We start from the raw sequence: 25,453 nt of genomic DNA, 5'->3' as shown, positions 1-25,453 counted from the left end.
TTTCTCAGCGGATTCTACTCCAATATCTGCGGAACAGTCGTGGGTCAAGAGACAATATTCGGATGGATTTTTTGCGGGCCGATCCCTGCGATTCCCACGATTAGCATATATTCTTTTTTATCGCGGGTATCTTTTACCGAGCCCAAACTAGAAGAAGTCTCACAAAATGGAGGTGGTGGAGAATGATTCAGGGAAGCTGATTGAGGAATCCACCTCGGTTTACATGAAGAACTTTACCAAATCCAAAAAAAGGAAAGGAGAGTAGATCCGTACTTTGGTGTCCCTGAGGTCCTGCCGTAAGGAGAGCTCGACTACTTTCCTTATGGCTAGTAACTCAGCCTGAAAGACTGTCGCTGAGTCTGGGAGTCCCCAATTCTCAGCGAAGATCCCTGCCCCTGCGCCACAGTTCATCTTGGAGCCATCGGTGTAGACGGACACCACGTTCTCTACTACCACTTTGCCCTGGTCCGGTCTTTCCTTGTTGGATATGAGGTCGAGAATGCGTTCCGAAGTTTAACTCCGCGATCATGTAGTCAGTCTTTTCGTTTGTATTTATACCGTTGCTCACAAGAATCTTGCCGTTCCCGGCACCGTATTCCCTCCAGCAATTGATTGCCTTCAGTCTCACTGCGCTCTGTGATGCAATGTCCTTCACAAACAGTTCGATCGGCATTATATTCAGGATAGCGATGAGGGCAGCCGCGGGGCATGAGCGCATTGCACCCACGGCCCCCGCACTCGCTGCCCGTTATATCGGAGTCAGCTTCGTTCTTTTTTATATTAGTGCCTGGCACCACACTAGGGCCCCGTATGTTAGTATTGGCTACCACTGCTGTATAGAGCCATATAATTATCTTTGGGTTTAGTCCCCATTTGTTTCCAAACATTTTCCTGCAGGAGTAGACGGAAATGCTTGCCTTCCTCACTCTTTCTGCAATGTTTTCGTTCCATGAGAGCTTTTTGTCCAGTATTTCTCCTAGATACATTGCTCGCTCCGCTAGATTTAACTCCGTGCCGTTTATACTGGGCATGTTGAAGGTATCTTAGAAGTGTGAAGAGCATAAGCTCTGTCTTAGTGGGATTGATACCTAGTCCGCAGTTTTTTGCTCATTTATTTAATCGACCTAGCGCACCCGTCATTATTTCGCTAATAACGTAAGGATATGGTCCTGCGTATGCAACTGCTTTAACTCCACCCGTATTCATATCTGTCAAATGGCGTTCATATTTGTGAGCCAGAGTAGGGGCGATAGTACCCCGCCCTGAGGTGTGCCTCTCTTCACAGTCCGCGTGAGGTGAGTGCCACTCAGTTCAGCTGTGATTGTCCTGCCCTTTAGCATGACCCCGATCCACTCTCTGATGCCTCTCTCAATACCTAAAAAGTTAAGGGAGCACAGGATAGAGTCGGGGTTCACGTTATTAAAATCGCCTTCGATGTCTAGGAAGGCGGCCATCGTGTATTGTTTGTGTTGTAATGTTTTCTAGACATAATGTACAACTTCGTGTAGTGCTTTTTCGTTGACTTGCCTTTACGGTATGCGTGCTACACATCCGAGAGTTGATGTCCCTCCAGCGACTCTCAGATGTGGACGTACAGGAGTCTCTCTAGTGTCTTCACAGTGAAGGAAATGAGACATATTGGTCTGTAATCCTTTACTTGGATGTGCCCCCTGCTGCCGGTTTCGGTATAAATATGACTTTTGCTTCCCTCCACAAGGGTGGGATGTGCGTCAGTCTTATACAAGCATCGTAAATGGCTTTTAGCCATCTGCAAATGCTATTCTTGTCTGCTTGTTGCATTGTCGGTATTATGCAGTCTGGGCCCGGACTTTTGTACATATCAAAAAAATCAATTGCCCACCGAATTCGCTCCGTGGTAATGATGTCTTTCGTTGGCGTGTCCATTTGAGCATTCGTTCCCTTCTTGGGCTCCGAGCTCACTCTTAGGATTCCTGGGAAGTGGGTGTCGACTAGTAGCTCTAGTGACTCCTCAATTGTCGTCGTAGCAGAGCCGTCTGCTCTGTTGATCAGGGTAGGGCTTATGTGCCCTTTGGCGAGAATTTTGCTTACTCTCGCCGTGTCCTGTATACCTTCCAGTGACTCGCAGTAGTTTTGCCAGGACTCTTTCTTGGCCTTGTATACTGCTTTTTTGTAAGCTTTTTGTGCTTCTTTGTATGGCTTCCATTCCCGGGTTACATACCTGGTGTGGAAGGACTTTCGCACTCTCTTTCTGAATTCGATTAGTTCTTTTGTCCGCAACGGTGGGTACCACTTCTTCGAGAATGATAACTTACATGTCTCTTGGAAGGCGTTGCTCAGGATGCTTGTGAGGTCCTTCACAACTTCCTATGACCGAATGCGATTCGCCTTTGAGGGCTGGAACTCCGATGAGTTTACCGTTTTATAAGCCTCATATTCCGCGATCTCCGCAAGGAATTTGTTCTTGTCCTCGGTGTCCCGTGGTTCGGTCTTGCCTTCAGCCTCGTTCTCAGCTATCTTGCCGAGAACAAAGCGGGCTTTGTTGACCCTTGTTCGTCCCAACTAAGCCCCACCTGTGTGTTTTGATTGGGGAGTGCTACTTGCTCTCCCCTAGGATTGCGACTCTTCTTTGTCGGTCTCCGATACTATATGAGATGCCGCGACCAATCTCGGCCTCACTATCTTCTTCTCGTCCATCGTTGACCGTTTATTTGGAAAGATGAAAGATGATTATATACAAATTCATCGAGCTTAATTGCCGTAAGAAGAATTGGGTTTGGTTCGGTAGAAGTCAACGTCACTTGGAGATTCATTTTGGGGCCGAACCGAGTTTTCCGTATTAGACATTTTATATTCTCACGCGACAAGAATTAATAAAAGGATAATGTCTAACTGCTTCAGTAGGTGTATGAACCAACGGAACTTTAACAATGTTGTTGTTACAAATTGTCTGCATAACGAAGCTTAAACGCGAGCCGCCTTAGTTCATAATTTTTTGGCAATACACAGCTTTGTTTTCACAGCGCGATATGCACAAAAATCAGCGGCCGACTATGTTTACTCAGGTAGTTCTGTATGTATGTGCGTCTGCTTGTATGCTTATGACCGAATGCCAGTAAGCGACAGCGAAGCAAAGCGATTTGTTTAAATAATATTAAATAGAATCACGTCGAGGTCACCAAAATGTTTATGAGGAATACCACGAATTTGCCACCCTTTTAACTAATTAACGCGCGATTGGTTAGTTATAGCTGCAACTGCCGATCGGACGCTTTACTTCAATTAAATATTAGCGAGCTCACAATGTAGTTTTCCTTAATAGATAAGGCGACAGAAGAAGAGGGAGAGAAATAGATCAAGAAAAGAACGCCTAAGAGCCCATCAGGTGCAGCGGTACATCTATGCGCGTATGTTTAGGTGCGAGCGGTCTGCTCCGAACAAAATATAATAATGTTTTCCTGAATTAACTCGATGTTTCTCTTCAGTGTGAGCTTTGGGTCCAATACACCTAGATACTCGCCTCCTCTGATATTTGTAGTTCGGTGCTATCTTGGGCATTTTAAACCTTTTTTTAATCTCATTGTAAATAGTATAGCTTAATTGTTTAAGCATTCCAACACTCCCGACATTATTTTGCTGTTGATGTAGGGATAAAATCCAGTGATAGCATCGTCGGCATATGATTTTGCTCCCCCACAATTGAGTTCCTAAAATCGGTGTATAAAACTCAGTCCATGCGAGTGCCTCTCTTCACTACTCATAATGTGATTGTCGGACCTATCCACTCTCCGATGCCTCTCTCAATACCTATCGAGTTGAGGGGGTTCAGGATGGATTTGGCGTTCACGTTGTTGAAGGCACCTTCTATATCCAAGAAGGTGGCCATCGTTTTTTGTGTGTAGTTCAGTGATTTTACGACGTGAATATCACTTTATGCAGTGCTGTCTCAGTTGACTGTCGATCAGTTGATCGACCACTCCGGTATGCATGGGCGTCCAATAGGTGATAAGTTTCCACCTTGTATGATATATCGGTATATCCATTAGCTTCTCCATCGTCTTCAGGATGAAGAAAGTTAGACTGATTGTTCTATAGCCCTTTGCTATGAAGTGTCCTCCCCTGCCATTCGCAGATCACTTTCCCTTTCCTACACAGAAGAGGTATATGCGTTAGTTTTATGCAAGCATCATTGATGGCTTTGGGCCATCTGCTGATATTTACTTTTGCTGCTTGTAGCATTGCCGGAATTATACCGTTAAGGCCCGACATTTTATATTTGTCGAAGGAGTCTATTGCCCATTGAATGTTTTCAATAGTAATTATCTCTTTTGTTGACGTTAGTGTATGTCTGGCTCTTGACCTCTGGAACTCAAAGTTTTCTTGCATATTACCTGAAAAGTTTGTGTCTTGCTTAGTTCTTTATGTCCTCTATCGCCTCGCAGTAGCTTTTCCGGGATTCTTTCTTGACTTCATATAATGCTTTCTTGTATTGTGCCTCTTTGTACGGCACCCATTCTTTTGATGTATAGCTTTCTTTGAAAGCTTTTCGTTCCCTCTTTCTGAATTCACTCCGTTAGTTGTTCCACCATGCTGGATACTGCATCTTTATGAATTTCACTAGGCATGCCAGTTTAATATATTTGTAAAGTCTTCGACTTCCTGGTCGAAAGCCTTTGCTGAGAACTGTAATTTTATCCTCCTTCCCATCCTTGAAAATCCTTCGTAAAAGGAAATACAAAGATTGATATGATCACTTTGCTACATAAGGTAAATTAACAGAATACATTATAATCAAAAGTGATTCATTTTTCTCATTAGTTTTCCGAGCTTCTACAGAGCGTATCCCTTAAATTCGCGTCGCACTCAAGCACAAGGGTCGTCTTCATATTTTCGGCCCGTTCCATCAGCTTGAATAACGGTTCTAACGAAGCCGGATCATCGTAGGTGATCGGGGTGTAGTCGGGCGACATGTCGTAATGACCATAGCATAAAAAAAAATGGTTAGTGTCGTACCGTGCCGAGTTTTATGGTGGTTGGTTAAATTTCGCTCTCATCGTAAGGAATTTGGCGCTTTGAGCTTCCTCGGGAGTTTGCCCAGATAGTGCATCCACCACTACGTTTATTAATGGACATTGAGGCACTACGGTCAGTACACCTTTAAAACCCAAGCACGTGCTTGTTTGTAAAGGCATGAAACCACCATATTTTCTTTCTCTGCTTTTTTAATCTCGAATATAACCTCCAAGAAAATTGATCGTTCCACAACATTCTTTTATTTTCTGTGGGATTAACGATCCCCGGCAATTACGAACCGGCAGCACCCAAAATTGTCGCCGCATGTTAAAGGACAAGAAGAATACAAGCACGAACAGTCAAACGAAAACATAAAAAATATAGACGGTGTCCACTATTTACATTTGGTTTATGTGGTTTTTGGTTTCTGCCTTATTCAAATTTTTCATAACCGCACCCGAATTTATCAAACATTTGGGCACATTCTCTCTAATAAACTCTTGGACGTTGATGCACTAAGTTCAGTACATTCAAGTGGCCCGTATGACACCAGGCACGTGCCTGTTAGGGTTAGGTGTTAGTAGGCGCGATGGAAAATATAGGACAGAATACGAGGAAAATTGAACTACCGGCGTGCTGCCAGATTGTTAGCTTGCATGCTTACTAAGTGTGTTAGTATTAAAGATTTTAATTTAGGAAGGGTATCTACATTAGAGATTAGTGTGTACAAATCATTATAATTTGCACATAGCACTCTAAAAGGTTCATGCAGTTCAAAGGAGGTCCTACAGTGGCGCAACACTAATGGGATATAGGATCTAGTAGTTCTACATGGTACATGGAAATTAAGCTGACTCAACAAGTCAGCACTTTCCACATCACCATGTATAAGGTTAAAAATAAAGGTTATCCCTAGCATCGTTCTACGATTGGCTAAGGACGGCAAGTTTATTAATAGGAGTCTACTAGAGTAGGAAGGTAATCTTTGGTTTGCATCCCAATTTAAACCGCGTAGAGCGAAAAGTAAAAAGTTCTTTTGAACCGACTCAATGCGTTTACTATGGACGCCGTACTGAGGGCTCCAAACGCAGCATCCATATTCTAGGATAGGACGAACTAAGGAAGTATATAAGGATTTAGTAACATAGGGGTCATTGAATTCCTTCGACCACCGTTTAATAAATCCAAGCACACCCCTGGCTCTATTCACCATAGACGAAATATGATCAATAAAGTCAAGTTTTGGGTCCAAGCGGACGCCCAAATCGTCAACAGAATTAATTCTTTCCAAAGAGCAGCAGTTCAGCGTGTAAGTAGCAAGCTTAGGAACGACACGTGAGAATGTCATTAGCTTGCATTTCGAGTCATTTAAGTTTAATAAGTTTACACGGCACCAAGTTTGAAAATTATTAAGATCTGTTTGTAAATCCGACTGGCAGGCAACGTCATTGTATTGCACGCAAAGCTTGACGTCATCCGCGTACATAAGTACTCTGGAGTTAGTCAAGACTTTGGGCAGGTCATTTATAAATAATGTAAACAATAAGGGTCCCAAATGGCTTCCTTGCGGGACGCCAGATGTAACCCTTAGAACATTGGATAAATTATTCTTAAAGAGGACCTTTTGCGTCCTGCCATTCAAATAACTTGAGATCCAATTAAGAAGATCACTTGGAAAACCCATTGAATCGAGTTTTCTAACGAGGAGAGAATGGTTAACAGAGTCAAAAGCTTTACTGAAATCAGTATAGATTACATCTGTCTGACAATTATTATGGAAGCCCTTTATAATATAGGAAGAAAGCTCCAAAAGATTTGTTGTTGTTGATCTTCGCTTAATAAAACCATGTTGACATGGAGAAATAACCGATCTACAAAGGTGCTGTAAATGAGGGGTGATAATATTTTCAAATAATTTTGGGATGGCCGACAACTTAGAGATTCCTCTATAATTGCTGGCATCCAATTTGCTACCTTTTTTGTGGAGAGGAATAATAAACGATTCCTTCCAAATAATGGGAAAGTGGGAGGTTTCTAAGGACAAGGTAAACAATTTCAGAAGGGGATAGCACAGGGCGTCGGCGCAATACCTGAGCACACAGCCAGGAATTCCGTCGGGACCTGGCGAATAAACTGGCTTGACACGATGAAGATCTAAAAGGAGAGAGCTTTCGTTTAGGCTGGGACAGAAAATTAAGTTTGATTTGGGTATGTCGTAGGAATAGGTCTGGTGTAGATACGAAGAGCTAGAATAGGTTGTTTGAAAAAACTGCGAAAATAGATCGGCTATTGCCTGATCATTATTTGCGGTAGTATTTTCAAATGAAAGCGAGGAAGGATTTGTTTTAGGTTTACGTTTAGTGTTAACGAAATTATAAAACTGTTTTGGGTCCTGTGAGAACTGGGCCCTACAACGAGTTAAATAGTTTTTATAACACTGCGCGTTCAGCACGGTAAAGTTTGACCGAGCTGATAAATAAAATGAAAGGGCAGATTGAGAACCGGTGATTTTGAATTTAGCATACAGTCTAGATTTTTTATTTTTAAGTCGGCTCAACTCTTTAGTAAACCACGGCGGTTTATTCGAGCTTGGCGGATAATATAACGGAACACATTCAGTAAAAAATGAATTCATGGCGCTGTAAAAAATATCCACGGCAACTGCCATGTCAGTGCACATGTATAGATCGGACCAATTGAACTCGTTTATAAAATTATTCAGCCGTTCAAAGTCCGTTTTGCGAAAACATAGGACTTTATTGGCTGGACGATCAGAAATATTCTGTACGTCACACCCAATATCAAGAGTCACATCGAAAGTTGGATGATAAGGATCTTCGGGCTGCGTCAGAGGCGCCACCCTTGCTAAACTGACTCTCGCAGGATCAGAGACGAAGCAAAGATCGAGCAAGCGCTGTAAGGAATTTCGAACATGGTTGACTTGAGACAGCGAAATGTCAAACAAGCCAGCGATAAAGTCATGTTGTGTAGGTGTATGGAGAGTATTGGTGGAATTATTTGAGCACCAAATAGCACCAGGGATATTAAAATCTCCTAGAACTACCAACTGGTCTCTATCCAAAAGTCTACTGGAAACCATCTGAATAGCGGAAAGGTGATTCCAATAAATAGGAAGTTCCGACAGTGGAGGTATGTAGGAACAGGTAATAAAAATGGAGCTACCTTTGATAGATAGCTTCACACAGAGGAATTCAACATCGTTACATTCCTCGAAGGTTAATAATTCTGACGTGAGTGAGGAGTCCACCGCTATTAGAACTCCACCCCCGCGTCTGACAGGGCGATCTAGCCGATATAAAATCCTGATGTTTGAGAATAGAGTTACAGAAAATCCACAATACTTTAAAATCTGTTCACAAGGGAACCACCCTATCCGAATATGTCCATTTTTCGTACGAATGCCGATCGGGCGTTTTGCAAGAACTTATCTTCTGAAGGATTGCTCCAACAAGCATTTTTACTATACTTGTAAAGGATGCTTTTTCGTCGCTGCGGCCCTCCCAGTCAGTGGCTATATCCGACCACCAATCCACTTATCCACAAAACCATCAGCAAAATATACAGTCCACTCCATCGATAAGTCAATTGAATGTACAATTGTTTTTTGCGGTTAAACACCTCCTGAGTACGGCGTTAATAGAAATCTGTCATTAAGGGCTTAAATGCCATCACGGGTACTGATTGACGCTGGTTCGGAGGCAACATTCATTTCAGAATGATTGCTCATTTTAATTAAGTAACCTTATGAAGCTATCCCAGATCAAATTACAGTGATTAACCTTACTGTGGCGGCTTAGCTCCGAAGAGTCGGTAAAGGATCTGCCACCAATACAGTTACCAGATCCCATTTTTTACCGGAGCTCGTACTTATTGGTGCCGAAATCCTTCCATCAATCTTTCTCAGCGGCTTCTACTCCAATATCTGCAGAACAGTCGTGGGTCAAGAGACAATATTCGGATGGATTTTTTGCGGGCCGATCCCTGCGATTCCCACGATTAGCATATATTCTTTTTTATCGCGGGTATCTTTTACCGAGCCCAAACTAGAAGAAGTCTCACAAAATGGAGGTGGTGGAGGATGATTCAGGGAAGCTGATTGAGGAATCCACCTCGGTTTACATGAAGAACTTTACCAAATCGAAAAAAGGAAAGGAGAGGGGAGATATGTTGTATAGTTGCTTTTTAAAGAGCTGAACAACATTAATATGGGACATTCCAGCAACATCCAACTACCGCACTTTTATTTTTTGGGATTGCAACTCATCCTCCGACGATAGAAAATGGAGATCAAAGTTATTAGTTTAGAAAACCTATCTACACTAGAGATTTCCGTGTACAAATTATTATAATTCGCACATAAGACTCTAATAAGTTTATTGAACTCAAAGAATGCTCTACAGTGGCGCAAAACTAAAGGTATATAGGATCAAGTATTTCTAGTCGGTACATCGAAATTCTTTCCACCCAATAAACACACGCCTGGCTTTATTCACCATGAACCGATGCCCAAATCATCAACTAAATTATTAAATTTTAAAGTTCAGCAGTTCAACGTATAAGTCGCAAGCTTGGGAACCACACGAGAGAATGTAATTACGCGGCACCATACTAGAAAATTGTTAAGATTTGTCTGTAAATCTGATTAGCAGGCAACGTCTATATATTGCACACAAAGCTTGACTTCGTGTGAGTACGTATTGCTTTAGAGTAAGCCAGAACTTTGGGCAGTACTTTTCTAAATGATCTAAACAGTATATATTAATAGGGGCAGTGGGCGACAGCACAATACCTGAACACATTTAAGTATTCCTCTGTACCTGCCGAATAAACCGGCTTAACACGATGATGATCTAATATAATAGAGCTTTCGTTTAAACTGCCATTAAAAATTTGGTTTTATTTGGTTTGATGTAAGAATAAGTCTGATTTGGATATATAGAGTTTGAATCAATTTTGTAGTATGTATGTATGTATGTTTTGCTGCTAGCCAGTTTCAAAAGTTCTTCTCTGCTGGTGAGAAAGCTTCGTCTACATGCATTCTGAGAAGCTGGGAATATTGGTTTCGGCTGCTCTTGGGAAGTTGAGATCGGCTGTCTGGTAAGGTGGGAATATTGGTTCCAAAACCAACTTGTAGGTTAAGCCACATAGTTCCTGGTCAGTTACATCGCAGAGCAGTGCTACGTCAATTTCCAGGTTTTTGTGCTTGTGGTGGATAAGAATGTCTCAGTGCTTAGAATTTCTGTGCTAGCCTTAGATAATCTTTCAATGATCAGACTGAGCGCCGTTTCATAAAATACTTAAACCCAATGTACTGTTCCTATACGTCAATTCCAATTTGTGGTCCTCCCTTATTACTGTAATTGTTTGATTATCTTTCTCAGTTTTCAAACCTGTGATATGGTAGTACTGTTTGAATTGCGCTATCTGACATTTTTTTTCCAGTTCGTGCGCCACCAGTCTAATTCTGCTATTTTCAATATGTTGATGTCTGATGCGACTTCTCCCACTCAGTGCCTTTCCATTATTATTCTCTTTCTGGTTCTGAGTAAGTCTATTACTCTTTTTTGAATTTCTTTACATCTTGTTTCTTATCTCTCGATGCGCCACCAGTCTAATTCTGCTATTTTCAATATGTTGATTTCTGATGCGACTTCTCCCACTCAGTGCCTTTCCATTATTGTTCTCTTTCTGGTTCTGAGTAAGTCTATTACTCTTTTTTTGAATTTCTTTACATCTTGTTTCTTATCTCTCGATGCTTGCTAAGGTTACTAAAACGTTTGGCCCCATTGAAAAGTTTATCTTTTGGGGTTGCAGGCCCTAGCTCGCCGGGGTCTGAGTTCTTAAACAAATGTATATTGCTGTGTGAGTCCAGGTGATATTTGACTAGGACGACGATCGTCTTTGACCTAAGCTCGAATAGTGATACACCTCTTTGCTACTCGGTTTGTTACCCGTCAGTGACTGTTCTCACCCCTAGTTTCAGCCCATTGATCAAAGGGTCTACAACGCTTTCTACCGTGTGATCTCATGCTACCCTGAATTCCTTAAGAACTCAAATTATGGCAATGCCTTCGTTTTCTGAAAGAACATTGCTCGACTACCCTGTCCTCATCAAGGTCAGCTAGCAAGAACTTAACCTTGGCGTGTGCCTACTCTTTGCTAGCTCGAACGACTTCGGCAACGAGGACGGTGCTCGACCACCGCGTCTTCATCAAGGTCATCATCAAGAGCTACGCTTGTTTATGAATTTCTAACTGATGGAAGACTTATCCAGTTGTGGTCGGTTTCGCTGCTTGTAGAGAAGTGGAAGGCCAAGGGCCACGTCGCTTTTTATATGCCACTTTCAGCTCTCTTCGATAGCTCTCTTCCGATAGCTTATCGAATCTCCATCGTAAGGGGGGTTCCCAGACCACGGGTATTCACTCGATTGGTCTTAGTTGTTCAGGGCTGCAGAGTAGGGGTGAATCGGCGTTACCAAGTTAACCCGTTTAAGGGCTAGCGTGATCCTTATTTTTTGCGCCCTCTGGTTTTCAAATGTTCCTACTCTTTTACTTAGAGCTTACTTTATTTCTTCTAACTTATAATTGAAAAACAAAACAAAACTCCATGCTCCTAATATTAACAATATTACTATAATTATACTGAAAAGAAAAAAGTAAATGGGTAAAAAATATTCATTTTGAAATACAGATAAACATAAAAAGTGAACGCTCAGTTATCCCACGGGGATCATATTATATTCGAGTCAATCGTCCCGATATTCATGTGTATATATGTAGATATATTTTGAGTCTTTCATTTGCACTGTTGGCTGCTCACTCCATATTAAAACATAGGCAGAACTTAGCTCCCTTAGATAAAAAAAAAGGGCTGTAGGACCTATGTCGACCCGAGGTAACCAGATGGCTGTCAGGGGCAGAAGCCACCGTCTTGCTCTTTGCTTCATTTTTGTTGCTTGTCGGTGCAGTGCAGACAAGTGCAGTGATTATTATGGTCCAACTCTGCTCCAAGCGTGTGCTCGTGTCCATCGTCGCTGTTACTGTCGTCGTTGTTGATTCTGGCTGCACGGCGGCGGCGAGTTTTGGATTCTTTAGCCGAACTATATTTGGCGAGAGGAATTTGACGACCTGATAAGGCCCGTCCTACTTGGCTACTAGCTTGGCACCAAACCCTTCGGCAGCATTGGATAATGCATGGCGGCGCACGAAAACTAGAGCACGCAGTACTGGTCTCCATTCTCTTCGTCGTAATTTATAGTCCGGCCTTGCTCGGCTTTGGCACGTTCGGCGTAGTCGCGATAAACTTTGAAGATGCTGCGTAACTGCTGGATTCGCCTTCAGGCGGGATCAAGGCCGTTCCTCGGCCTGGTGTTCCCTCGTCGTAGAGCAGGCGTGGCTCCCGGCATTGGACAAGGAAGGCGGGGCTGAATCCTGTTGTGTCGGATACACTACTGCTTACCGCGAGAGATATCTCTAAGAGCAGCTGGTCCCAGGTATTCTTCGGCTCATGATCGGTGAGTACTTCGAATCTCTACTCTTCCAGGTAGCATCGCATCATGCGGATAGCCTACACTATCGCCAGACATTTCTTTTCTGTGACCAAGTAGTTTCGGTAGGCATTGTTGAGCCGGCGTCTGGCGTATGCGATGACTCGTTCCTGCTGTTTGATGGTTTGGGTCAGCTCGGCCCCAATGCCATAATCACTGGCGTCGGTCCAGAGAACGAATTTCTCCGAGAAGTCGGGGCAGGCGAGAATCGGGGCTGGAAAGCCTGTTCCTGCTCTTCAGACTATTCCCACTTCTGATTCTTCTGATGCAAACCGTCTGTAGCAGGACGCTATTCCGAGTCATCGGCGAAGCTCCTTGAGATTCGTCTGCGCTGTTAGCTCCCGTATGGTGGAAATCTTATCCGGGTCCGTATGAGTCCCGGCTTCACTAATCACATGATGATCACGGAATGCTCCGTTGAAAGAATTTACATTTGTCCCGGTTCAGACGGAGGTCGGCGTTCCTCAGGCGTTTGAACACTTCGCGTAGGTTCCGGACCTGTTCCTGCAGCGTGGAACCGATCGCTATTATTTCGTCCAAATACGCGAAGGTGTTTGGCTTAATGTCAGGGTCGAGTACAGTGTCGAGGGCACATTGAAAAACTGCCGGTGCCACTTTCCATTGTGCATTCGCGGCTGGCAGGTGCTACTGGTATCTGCCAGTATTCATTCTTGACGCCCAGCGTGGATATAAAACGGGCGTTAAGCAGCCGTTTCAAAAAAGAGTGGATCCACGGCTGAGGATATGCATAAGGAATTGAGTTTTCATTCAGATGACGGTAGTCGACGCACATTATACTTAGAGGCGATGACGACTTTTGGATGACTCGATCCTACCATAGCAGAGCTGCTCGTAGATCTGCTAGTTGATGACGGCTCTCATTGATGGATTCCCTTGGTGATATCTCTGCTTAATTGGCATGTCTTTACGCATGATGATGCTGTGCTCGGCAATGCGGGAGAAAGTAAGCGTATAAAACCGAGAAAGTTTTCGCTCAAGGAACTGTCCGACTGGACTCTGGAGCGTCGTTCCTTTTCTGAGTCGTACTCAGAGTCGGTAATTCCGCATGAGGGAATGCTTGTAGTTGCAGCTGGTTCCGCATCCTGGAACCTAACTCGTCTCGCTTTTGTGCGAAATGGGTTCCATAGGATCGCCGAGGGCTCGGTGGCGGGCAAGGCTCCAATCCAGTTTGGGGCTGTCCTTGGACCTGTGTCGGTGCGTTGTCGTGAGTGGAACACTTTGGGGCAGTCGTGATGTGATCAATCTGCAGTTGCTCTCGTGGAGCGGATTGTGGAGGGGCCTCCGGCTGGGGCCAGTGCCAAGTCGTGGTCTTGTGGCTGCTGGGCCAGGGTGGCAGCTGTTGAATGCGTCCTTGATACGTCTTCCTGATGCCCCTCTGAGGTAGCTTATTGATGCGCCTGTGAAGTGGCTGGTTGCTGAGCCCGCGTTGCGGCCTTTGAGTGCGTTCGTGAAACAGCTTTAGGAGGTATCCAAGGTGGTGGTCAGAGGTTGTCCCTCGACCGTGACCTCTGACCGTGAACTGCAAGGCACAATTCAATGTTGCTTGACTACCTTAGAGATGTCCTCTATTCAAGTTGAGTCTTGGGACTCTCTGCCCGTGTCCAGAACCAAGAAGGTGTCACCTGTATTCCAGGAAAAAATTACCCCGTTACCTCGAAATGACCTCGAAATGAGATATCGTCCGAAGAAGGCAACTCAGATTGAATTATTTAGCATGAGGCCCCCAGCAGCCGGATTGCCCTAGTGCGCATTTTTTCCTTATGTGCATCATACCTTGATGCATCCCAGAAACTCTTCCTCCAGATGCTTAGATTCCTCCTGAACCCTCGAAGCCAGTATTCGCACCGATGTAAGGAATCCTCTCCTGATTCCGTCAATGAGTGGGTCCCATATGACTGCATCAAAAGCAGGCCTTCACTTCTTTCGAAAATGCCAACAGTTCCTCAGGCTTAGTGCTGAGAAAAACTGTTCGAACATTCCCAAGGCAAGTGCCTCAGTGGTGGCCGATACAAGACGTGCATCACCACACACTCCTGCATAGGTCTGGTCCAGTTCCCGCAGCCCGATCACAGCATAGGGTCCTTCCGTATTCCTAACTCGCGCTGTTTATTGACCGCTTTTCTAACTGATATATTTTTTGCCAGTCCGTTTCGAGAAGATGTCGCCACTTCGCGCACCGAGAACGCTCTGGAGGGCAGACTTACCAGAGGTCCAATCCAATTAAAGGCAAGTCTGCCCCGAACTCCATCCGCTACGGACGTCGACGTCTCCTTAGTATTCTTCGCCAGTCCCCGGCACTCCTCAACCACTCCACTTCATTCGTCCACCGCTCCTCAGCTATACTCCGAAGCGCATAGGCAAGTGTTTAAGCTAAGAAGTAGGCAGCGGAATTAAACTGACTCACTGAAGAGAGCCCACGACGCCATCCACTTCTTTTCCTAACCTCGAGGGCTTACGTTTCTTTTCGACTGCTTGGCGGGAGCTATTTCCAACTCCAAGGATCTTTAGGGGCAGATCCTGCCCCCTACACAAACAACAAAGAAATAAAACCACGAAAATAAAAAATTTTTACGCAAATTATATAAGCTTTTTGAATAATTCTTTGCAGTTTGTCTTCGTTGTATCCTCGCTCGTATGTACGTTGAAACAAACAAGATAGAACCTTTATCGAAAAATGTTCATTTTCAGGTTGCATTTCAGTAATTATTACAATATAAATTTGTATTTGTGTTTAAAAAATATATATATAATTTCTTTTCTCATTACAGTCTCCAATGTTTACTTATTATATTTTCAGTTTTACAGATAGATTTTTGCATTCACAGTTTGGCAGCTATTGACATAGTGTTCTGATTTTCATACAATTAAAACCAAAATTCTAGAATAATATAAAATTTGATGAAAACTAAAAAAGTTATAATTTTATCTCTATCCGCAACCTACAACCCGCGTTTACCCTTCAAGGCACCATCAAAAGGCGTCTCATGCTGGCTTGGGGATAGTTCATAATTTTGTTTTACTTACATCAGCTTATATATATTTTATTAACCAAAAAACCACCTCCGCAAGCAATCATTCGGGAAAAATACCTATGGTATTAATTTTTTTAGTAAGTAACAGTTAGAGTTTAGTAAGTAACAGTTAGTAACTCGTAGATTTATCAATAAGAATATATACAATATATATTTGTTAATATATATGACTATTATATATATATAACTATTAATTTAAATTTGTATTTGTTTTCAGTTTGAATTAGATGAAAACGGATGTGCAAAGCCTGAATCTGGACTACGAGGATTGGGAACTGATGTCGCTATAATAAGCAGCATGGTTTTCTTAGCCCAATTTGTTTTGTCTCTATGTATGGGTACAATTATAAAAATAGCAGGAACTACAACTGCTGTTATAAGCACCGCAAGTTTTTTAAGCTTTTGTGGTGCCATATCTGCTACAAATATAATGTATTTGGACTTATAATTTTTAAATGTGTAAATTAAATTATAATTTAAAGTGCTGTTGTAGTATGTACACGAATAACTAATACCCACTGCACCAAGAGTACTTAAGGAATACACACTGTTACACTTTATTGCAGTGTTTAAGTAAACGCAAGGCATGGTCACAGTCACGGTCACGGTCAGTTTGAACGTAACACGCTCACCCGAGTTTTGCCTTGACGACCATAAATGCAGAAGTCTGCATTCCCACAACTAGACTTATGCATACATACGTACATCCAACTCTCTTTATCTACCCACTATAAGCAGCGAGGAGCAAATATATATAAGATATACATAAGGCAGCCGCTCCGCTACCGGCATTCTCGGTAGCGCAGTTGCGCGACTCTAGATATAAAATATATTTGTTAAAAACAGAAACGAGTCGACGACTGGAGCGGCATCATTGCAGGCAAATTTAATAAATAAAAAACTTTAAACCTAATAAACTATTTTTATTATATCATGGATTGCAACCCAACATGGTGACCGTAAAAAAGTGACAGAACTCGTTCCAGGTTTTAACTTGGAGACCTCTGGTGCGGAACCAGTTCTCCGGTCGTCCTGATATTAGGACCATGAGGTCGTGGGACAGATACATCCTTATTATCCGGTAAGAATTCTTTCCTCCATGTGCTCTATGAAACTAAGCGCATCTGAGGTGCTTCAAATACCAGTCCCAACTTGGTGGCCTTGTCCACCAAGAGAGATCAGGTTTTTATGTCCAGCTGTATTGTAGATGTTCGTGTGCTACCTTCCGACTCCCGAACCAAAGGTGAGATACTTCGTGGAATCGTGAGTGTCTGACTGGGCTTCTCCAGCTCTGGTGGGAGCGGCGATAGAGGTTTGGGGTCCCCGGTGTCCGTACTTGAGTTCCATTTTCCCGAGTTTGGCAAGGACTGCGTCCGACTGTTCAGGTTGACGCGTGAATGCGTACGCTCGTGCCCATTGCTCCTAAGCCGAGTTCTAGAAGGATGGCTTCGAGCTCATGCTTCTTCCGATAGGATATGCATGTGACTTCCATGTCGCTGTATCCGACGTTAAAATGTAAGAGAAAATGTTCAAGAAAAACGGCCGACTAGGGTGCTGACAACGTCTTCGACCCCGTCAGCCGGGTATCGAATCCGTCTGACCAATTTAGGAAGATACCGAAGGAACATAGGTTCGGCGGCTAGGTCACCCGTGTACCATTCGCTATGCCCGCTATGAATGGGTGCTATGAATGAGTGCGGCCCCGTCAGCCGGTCACTGCTTCCCAAGAAGGAGGAGGCGAGGATGTCCCACCATGGCCGCAGCCACGGACCCGGATCCGGGTACCACTCCCGCCTTGACCACCGAGTCAGGTTGTGGTACCTGAAAGGGAAGGGGGCAAAATATGGAACGGGAACCCTGATAAGAAGTCGCCACTAAATAAGGGTGTTTTAAATATATTTATTACATATATTTTACTTCTCAAATTTTTAAAAATAACCCCTATTTCTAGCTTGTTCCTAACTTCCCCCATGCCAATGATATCCCAGCGAGGGGAATGGGCACCAAGGCCCAGCCCTCTTATTCGGTCTTCATGGGACCCACCTATCCACGGTAGCGGCTTCATGTGTAGCGTTGTCCAGGCGGCTTCCAGCCGCGTCGTCCTAAGCGACTCCTTGCTCATGTTGAGCCGCGTCTGTCGACGATGCCGTAATTGATGTGTAGTTTTTCACTCCCGAGGCACGTCCTCGTACTCCTTTATCACTGAAAACCGACTCCTCTATCGGCGGGCAGAGAGGCCCTCTGCCGCTAAGGACTAAAGCTACTTCTATTGCTTTCCCAAATCTATATTTACAACTTCATCTTCTCTTTCCTTCTTGTCTCTTCCGTTCCTCTTAAAACTATGGTGTCGTTACTAAAACTATCCTTAAAGCTATGCCTATCATTATATTTACAGGTGCCCTTCTTGGGTCTTATTGGGTGTCAACTAAAGCTATTCTAATCTTTATCCATTACTATGTTTATAGGTAAGTACAGCTATTTACATGAGGAACTTTCCGGTTCCTCGCAAAGGCTTGAATTGTTGAGAGATTTTACAGAATATAAAAAGAACTTATGTAGAAAGACTTTTCTTACAACGGGACCTATATGTGGGTTGAAATATACCAAGAGTTAATTAACTTTTACATTAACAAAATACAAAGGACTATAATTATGGCTCCCATCGGTGTGAACGCTGAGAATGAGAAACACATCTTGGGAACAGTATACAATATTATTTATATGTTAACAGATAGCAGGTAGTCCGTCCTTATTTCCGTGTCCGCTGATAGTACGGCCAAAGCGACAGTGCTTAAATTCAAATAAGACTCAGACTTCCGACAATTTTCAACCACCCCCTTCTTCGGGCTGTCGTCTAGCACCGGTGGACACCGAATTTTTCGCTGCTGACTATCTTCGGTGGCCCACGTTTAGAGACCTTTTCACTGCGATATATATTCACAGCTCGCGTCTCACCGCGGTGGAAAAACTGTTCCACCTACTAATCAAAACAAGTGGCTATGCGAACGTCATTGTTTCCAAAGCCCTGCTCACCAATGAAGGGTGCGTCTTTGCTTGGAAAAGCCTTACCGACCGCTTCGAGACTCGGCGGTTGCTGGTCAACAGCCAGTTAAAAATCCTTTTCAACATCCAGGCTATCCGCCTAGAGACCGGAGTTGCTCTGAAAGAACTGTAAGGCACCATTCAAAGTTGCCTGACCACCTTAGAGATGTCCTCTATTCAAGTTGAGTCTTGGGACTCTCTGCCCGTGAGAAAGCTCACGCTTTCCATGTGGGGCAATCTATCCACAATAAGGCCGACATTCCAACTTCGAACGAGCTGCTGCAGAACGTCGCCTGCTTTCTTCCGAAGTCAGGGGGTAGCTCCAGAACCAAGAAGGTGTCACCTGTATTCCAGGAAAAAATTACCCCGTTACCTCGAAATGACCTCGAAATGAGATATCGTCCGAAGAAGGCAACTCAGATTGAATTATTTAGCATGAGGCCCCCAGCAGCCGGATTGCCCTAGTGCGCATTTTTTCCTTATGTGCATCATACCTTGATGCATCCCAGAAACTCTTCCTCCAGATGCTTAGATTCCTCCTGAACCCTCGAAGCCAGTATTCGCACCAATGTAAGGAATCCTCTCCTGATTCCGTCAATGAGTGGGTCCCATATGACTGCATCAAAAGCAGGCCTTCACTTCTTTCGAAAATGCCAACAGTTCCTCAGGCTTAGTGCTGAGAAAAACTGTTCGAACATTCCCAAGGCAAGTGCCTCAGTGGTGGCCGATACAAGACGTGCATCACCACACACTCCTGCATAGGTCTGGAATTCCAGTTCCCGCAGCCCGATCACAGCATAGGGTCCTTCCGTATTCCTAACTCGCGCTGTTTATTGACCGCTTTTCTAACTGATATATTTTTTGCCAGTCCGTTTCGAGAAGATGTCGCCACTTCGCGCACCGAGAACGCTCTGGAGGGCAGACTTACCAGAGGTCCAATCCAATTAAAGGCAAGTCTGCCCCGAACTCCATCCGCTACGGACGTCGACGTCTCCTTAGTATTCTTCGCCAGTCCCCGGCACTCCTCAACCACTCCACGGCATTCGTTCACCGCTCCTCAGCTGTACTCCGAAGCGCATAGGCAATTTTAGCCGCTCGCCAGGATACTCTGCAGACCGCTGCAGTCGCTTCGTCCCCGTCATATCTTCTGCAGCGAGTTGTAAAAGGGACGAATATGTTCATGTCAGGAGGCCTTCTCGGCGGCTGCTGTGCCGCCTCTGTCCACCGAGCATCCCTATGCTCGGCCGCTCTTGCACTCCCACATGTCAGTCCTTGGAGCACTGCTCATCGAATTAATCTACGTGCTCCCGCTCTCCTCTCTTCGGTATTCGTGATCGCCTGCTCCCGAGATCACAAGCTTCTCTCGCTGCTAAGCGAGTTGAGGGACGGCTAGTTTGCACTCCACTTTTCGGACCCGTTCTCGCACCTTAGCTTATCGGTGGGGAGCGTGTGTAAGCAAAGGAGTAGGCAGCGGAATTAAGCTGACGCACTGAAGAGAGCCCACGACGCCATCCACTTCTTTTCCTAACCTCGAGGGTTTACATTTTTTTCCGACTTCTTGGCGGGAGCTATTTCCAACTCCAAGGATCTTTAGGGGCAGATCCTGCCCCCTACACAAACAACAAAGAAATAAAACCACGAAAATAAAAAATTTTTACGCAAATTATATAAGCTTTTTGAATAAATCTTTGCAGTTTGTCTTCGTTGTATCCTCGCTCGTATATACGTTGAAACAAACAAGATAGAACCTTTATCGAAAAATGTTCATTTTCAGGTTGCATTTCAGTAATTATTACAATATAAATTTGTATTTGTGTTTAAAAAAAAATATATAAATTTTCTTTTCTCATTACAGTCACCAATGTTTACTTATTATATTTTCAGTTTTACAGATAGATTTTTGCATTCACAGTTTGGCAGCTATTGACTTAGAGTTCTGGTTTTCATACAATTAAAACCAAAATTCTAGAATAATATAAAATTTGATGAAAACTAAAAAAGTTATAATTTTATCTCTATCCGCAACCTACAACCCGCGTTTACCCTTCAAGGCACCATCAAAAGGCGTCTCATGCTGGCTTGGGGATAGTTCATAATTTTGTTTTAGTTACATCAGCTTATATATATTTTCTTAAACAAAAAACCACCTCCGCAAGCAATCATTCGGGAAAAATACCTATAGTATTAATTTTTTTAGTAAGTAACAGTTTTACTCGTAGATTTATCAATAAGAATATATACAATATATATTTGTTAATATATATGACTATTATATATATACTAGCAGCCCGTCCCGGCTTCGCACGGCATTAAACATTACATTTAGATTTGTCAATTTTAACAAATTCATAATAATAATAATAATAATATGACACATATTCATCCTTTATTAATTTTTTTTTTTTTTCAATTATTGAGGTCATAACCCTAAAAGAAAATACATTTATTTTGTTTGAGCTTCTCTGTAAACAATATTTGATGTTTTATTTTGTGGCAGCAAAATAAATTGATTTTCATTGGCTCCGACTCGCGATAGACCAACATACAGTTGACCATGATTAAAACATTTCTTTCGCAGATCAATCCATACTAATTCGAAGGTTTTGCCTTGTGACTTGTTAATTGTTAATGCGAAAGATGTTTTTACCGGAAATTGAAGCCGTTTAAATGGGACTGTCATATCATTTTGGATCATCGGTATCCTCGGTATATGAGCTAGTTGACCACCTGCTGGGCATATTATGGTTAAGAGGGCACTTCTGAATACATCAAGGTTCTGGCAAAATCATCTTCCTGGCATAAGGTGAAGAAGGCAGTCAGAGTTGTCGCTGGCGGATTCAGGACTCTTTCTTGCACATTTCTTTCTGTGAAATAGACACGTTGACCATTCTCCTAATGGACTTCCAAGTGAACTAAAGCTGGAGAGCGTTCATTAATATGGAATAAAAAAAATTCTCCATGCAGCCTCGTTGCTGCTTATGTATCTTCCAGCCTGGTATTGAGATATTTCATCGAGAACTCGTACTGCATTGTTGTCACCATTTACTGCCTGAACACCAAAAGCTGCCATATCGCTGCCTTTATTCACGTACTTGCAGATATATTTAATCGATTTCACGGAATTGCAATATTCTAGGTTGATGTGCGCTTTGTATGATTTTGACAATAGTGTTGAGTATGGAACCACCCAACGATTGTCTACCTCAATATCACCAATTCTCATGTTTAAATTTGCCGAAGTCCCTCCATCTTCAGTTGACCGTCTCCTATACAGAGGATATCCATCGTCCCCTGTTACGGTGTTGGCTGTAAATGCTCGAGGATATCCTTTGAAACACTTCCCGTCTACCATGCATGGTGAACATGGGTTGAGGGTACCACATGGGCCATGGATCATGTTCTTGATGACAACTTCATGCAAATCCGTATCAACCTCGGCCCATGGAATCTCAGCGCATATAACATCGTCGATTTCGTCTGGAGTAATTTTATCATGCAGCCAAATCAGTATGTGCGCATGCGGCAATCCTCTCTTCTGCCATTCTACTGAATACATCCAGCACCGCACAGATCCAAAAACTCCATGTTTCACAATAAAATCCATCAGTGACTTGAGCTTTTGTCTGAAAACACGGGCTGTGATGTCATGCCTATCCCTATACGATTGTCCAGGAAATAACAGCTGTACTATCTCGTCCCAAGCTGGATTGCATGTGAATGTGATAAATAAGTCTGGACGGCCGTAGCAACGAACATATGCCATGGCATCTTGAGCATATTCATGCATTTGGCGTGGACTACCTATGTATGAGGATTGCAAAATCGTGAGCTTTCCAACTTTGGTTGTATTACGGTCATTCATCACAGCATCCCGCAAATGGATATATTCCTCGGACCGAAGTTTCGTCTGATTCAATCGAAGGAGCCTGACAGTATATGCAGACCTGATGCATCCGGCCAATAACGACATTGCGTCTCTCTCTGTGGAGGCCCGTTCTTCGTCACTCATATTCGTAATCTAACGTCTTTTTGCTTCTGTATTGCGAGTACGACGACCCAAACTCGACTTCTTGGGTGGCATGACTTCGTTTCTTACTGAACCTGAACAAAAAAATAAAATTTGTATCTCCAATTCCTTATTTCAATATGTTTTGAATGTTTGACAGGAAATGCTTTGTCTGCCTGTAGAGGGCGGTAGATGTAAGGTAGATTTTTGATATTTTTTTAACACCTTGGATTACGTTATCTTAATTTTAGTAAGGATTCCTTTTTTTTTTAAAATGAAATATAGCCTATAACACTCAGGAATGATGTAGCTTTCCAACAGTGAAAGAATTTTTCAAATCTGCCAAGTACTTTCGGAGTCTATTCAATACATACAAACAAACTTACATTACCTCTTTATATAATAGTATAGATATAGATAACTATTAATTTAAATTTGTATTTGATTTCAGTTTGAATTAGATGAAAACGGATGTGCAAAGCCTGAATCTGGACTACTAGGATTGGAAACTGAGGTCGCTATAATAAGCAGCATGGTTTCTTAGCCCAATTTGTTTTGTCTCTATGTATGGGTACAATTATAAAAATAGCAGGAACTACAACTGCTGTTATAAGCACCGCAAGTTTTTTAAGCTTTTGTGGTCCCATATCTGCTACAAATATAATGTATTTGGACTTATACATTTTAAATGTGTAAATTAAATTATAATTTAAAGTGCTGTTGTAGTATGTACAAAAACAGACAAGCCGTGGTAGTGACAATCCGCCTTGTACACCGCCGATGAAGAGAATTTGAAAAATACATACGACCAGCGCTGGGCTTGAGGATGCTGCTCCTGTCAAATAAGAGGATGCACAGAGTCTAAAAGAACCCAGTGAGACTTGCTAGCCAAATTCTTACTGTACCACTGACCCACAGTTCATGTAAAGTTCTCATTTGATTTTATTCATGTTTGGCCGGGGTAATTCATGATGTCGACGTCGCTGCTCGACTCATGATCAAAATCACCCTGAGCGCTCAGTGGGGTAATTCATGGTACCGCCGTCGCTGGTCGGATCATGACGAAGTTCATCATGAGAGGTGTTTACGTGAGGGGCCGCCTCTACTCGGGAAGCGAACTTTCTGTCGTCCGGCTTGCTCTCACATTCCGACATTCGAGCTCCGAGCTCGGTTTTATGCTTAAGTTCAGTTCTATGTATGCAGTGAAATAAAACTGACGCTAACCCTGACGGGTTAGTTCTTCGTTTTATAACGTGGGATTGTTTTTGGCTCCAACTAAGGATCTTTAGCAAGCAGGATCACCCCACTGCAAATTTGTTCCTTCGAGCCGGATCACCAGCAGTTCCAGGCATCTGTCCGTCAAAGATAAGTATGAGTTTTCTTTTTTCGTCGATCCACGCTGCGAATCTGCAAGATTTATCTTTTCATTCGTGTGAAACTCCAATTTCTATTCGCCTCCGTTCCTAGAAATTTTCCCTCGGTGTCCGCTTGTCTGCGTCTCCTTTTCCTCGCCGTCTCTTCCATAGCCCATTGATCATCAGCTTGCCAATGTCCGAGGCCTATGTGCAGCCATACGCCCCTACACAAGAATGCTAACCTCTTGCACATATGTACATATGTGTATAGTTCCGTACATAGACAGTGAACAGTGAAATAAGTGTAGCGGCAAAAGGGGAATAATTAATATCGGCAGGCCGGCGTGCGCTTTTTTGGGAGTTCATTCTGCTCGCAGAACAATCCACCGTCCACCGTTGGCGCGCACTTTTTTTATTCTTTTACTTTTGTGGCGTGTCCATACACAATTTTCTGTTTGCGCATCGTAATACAGTCCACTTCTCGACGCTCCACTGTGTCAACACATGCCCTTGCCCATCCACCAAGTTTCTTGGTTTCTTTTTCTTCGCGATCAAGATCCGAGCTTTTAATTCCATTTCTTCGGCTTGGAACAATTAAACATTTGCACCTTGTAATTGCTGACATTAAAATTTGTTAGACAATTACCAGTACTACGTTGTTTTATTTTTATTTTTATTTATTTATTTTGTATCCACTTCGCCGCCGCAGTGGCCGTGCGTGTTGTTGCCGCTTAATTCTTTGGCCCTCACAGAGGCACTGCTTGCCGTCGGCTTCACGAAGTGAGCTTTTCTCCGCGACCAAGAACCGAGCTTCTTAATTCCACTTTTTCAGCTTGGTACAATTAAACATTTGCGGGTTGTAATTGCTGACATAAAAATTTGTTAGACAATTGCCAGTTCAACCAACATCTAACTCCATTTCACACGGGTGCGACTGCGTTGATTTTTTTATTTTTATTTATTTATTTTGTACCCACCGTGTTTGTTGTTGTTGAATTAAATCTCAACGGCTGATTTTTTTTTTCGTCATCAAAAATTTAATTATTTTGTATGTGTTTATAAAAAAAATCGATCAGTAGTAGTTGGCCGGTTGGTCTCAAATAAATCAAAAATATTAACGATCTCCACGACCGAGCCACACGATTAAATCCCCATATCAATAAACCCTAACAAATAGTTATCTACGTTCAGTACCCCGACCCCCATGGTCGTCGTACGCATTGCATGTACTGGCTTTTCCACACCCCGAGTAAACTTTTCGAAACTCAGATTAACAAGGCTTCACTGAACAGTGTCCGCTATTTCGGGTGTGTTGTTCTCTCTTCGCTGCATGTGCAGAATTTCATTATAATTTCGTACGTTATCTCCTTTTGCCGATCCAGATAGTGCATTAGTGTGACCGTCCTCCCGTTTGACAGTTGATAAGCACTGATCATCA

At 43.1% G+C, this 25,453-nt stretch overlaps 2 pseudogenes; both read right to left on the bottom strand.

The window, feature by feature from the left end:
• Nucleotides 1-219: 219 nt before the first annotated feature.
• Nucleotides 220-25,453, bottom strand: part of LOC147642941 (uncharacterized) — an 82,829-nt pseudogene continuing 57,595 nt past the window's right edge.
• LOC147642943 (uncharacterized) lies at nucleotides 16,544-17,104 on the bottom strand (annotated as a pseudogene).

The sequence above is a fragment of the Drosophila serrata genome, unplaced genomic scaffold, assembly GCF_035046125.1.
Source record: "Drosophila serrata isolate PLE 108 unplaced genomic scaffold, ASM3504612v1 contig_324, whole genome shotgun sequence".
NCBI classification, from domain to species: Eukaryota; Metazoa; Arthropoda; class Insecta; order Diptera; family Drosophilidae; genus Drosophila; species Drosophila serrata.
This window is presented reverse-complemented; position numbering and strand designations above follow the sequence as displayed.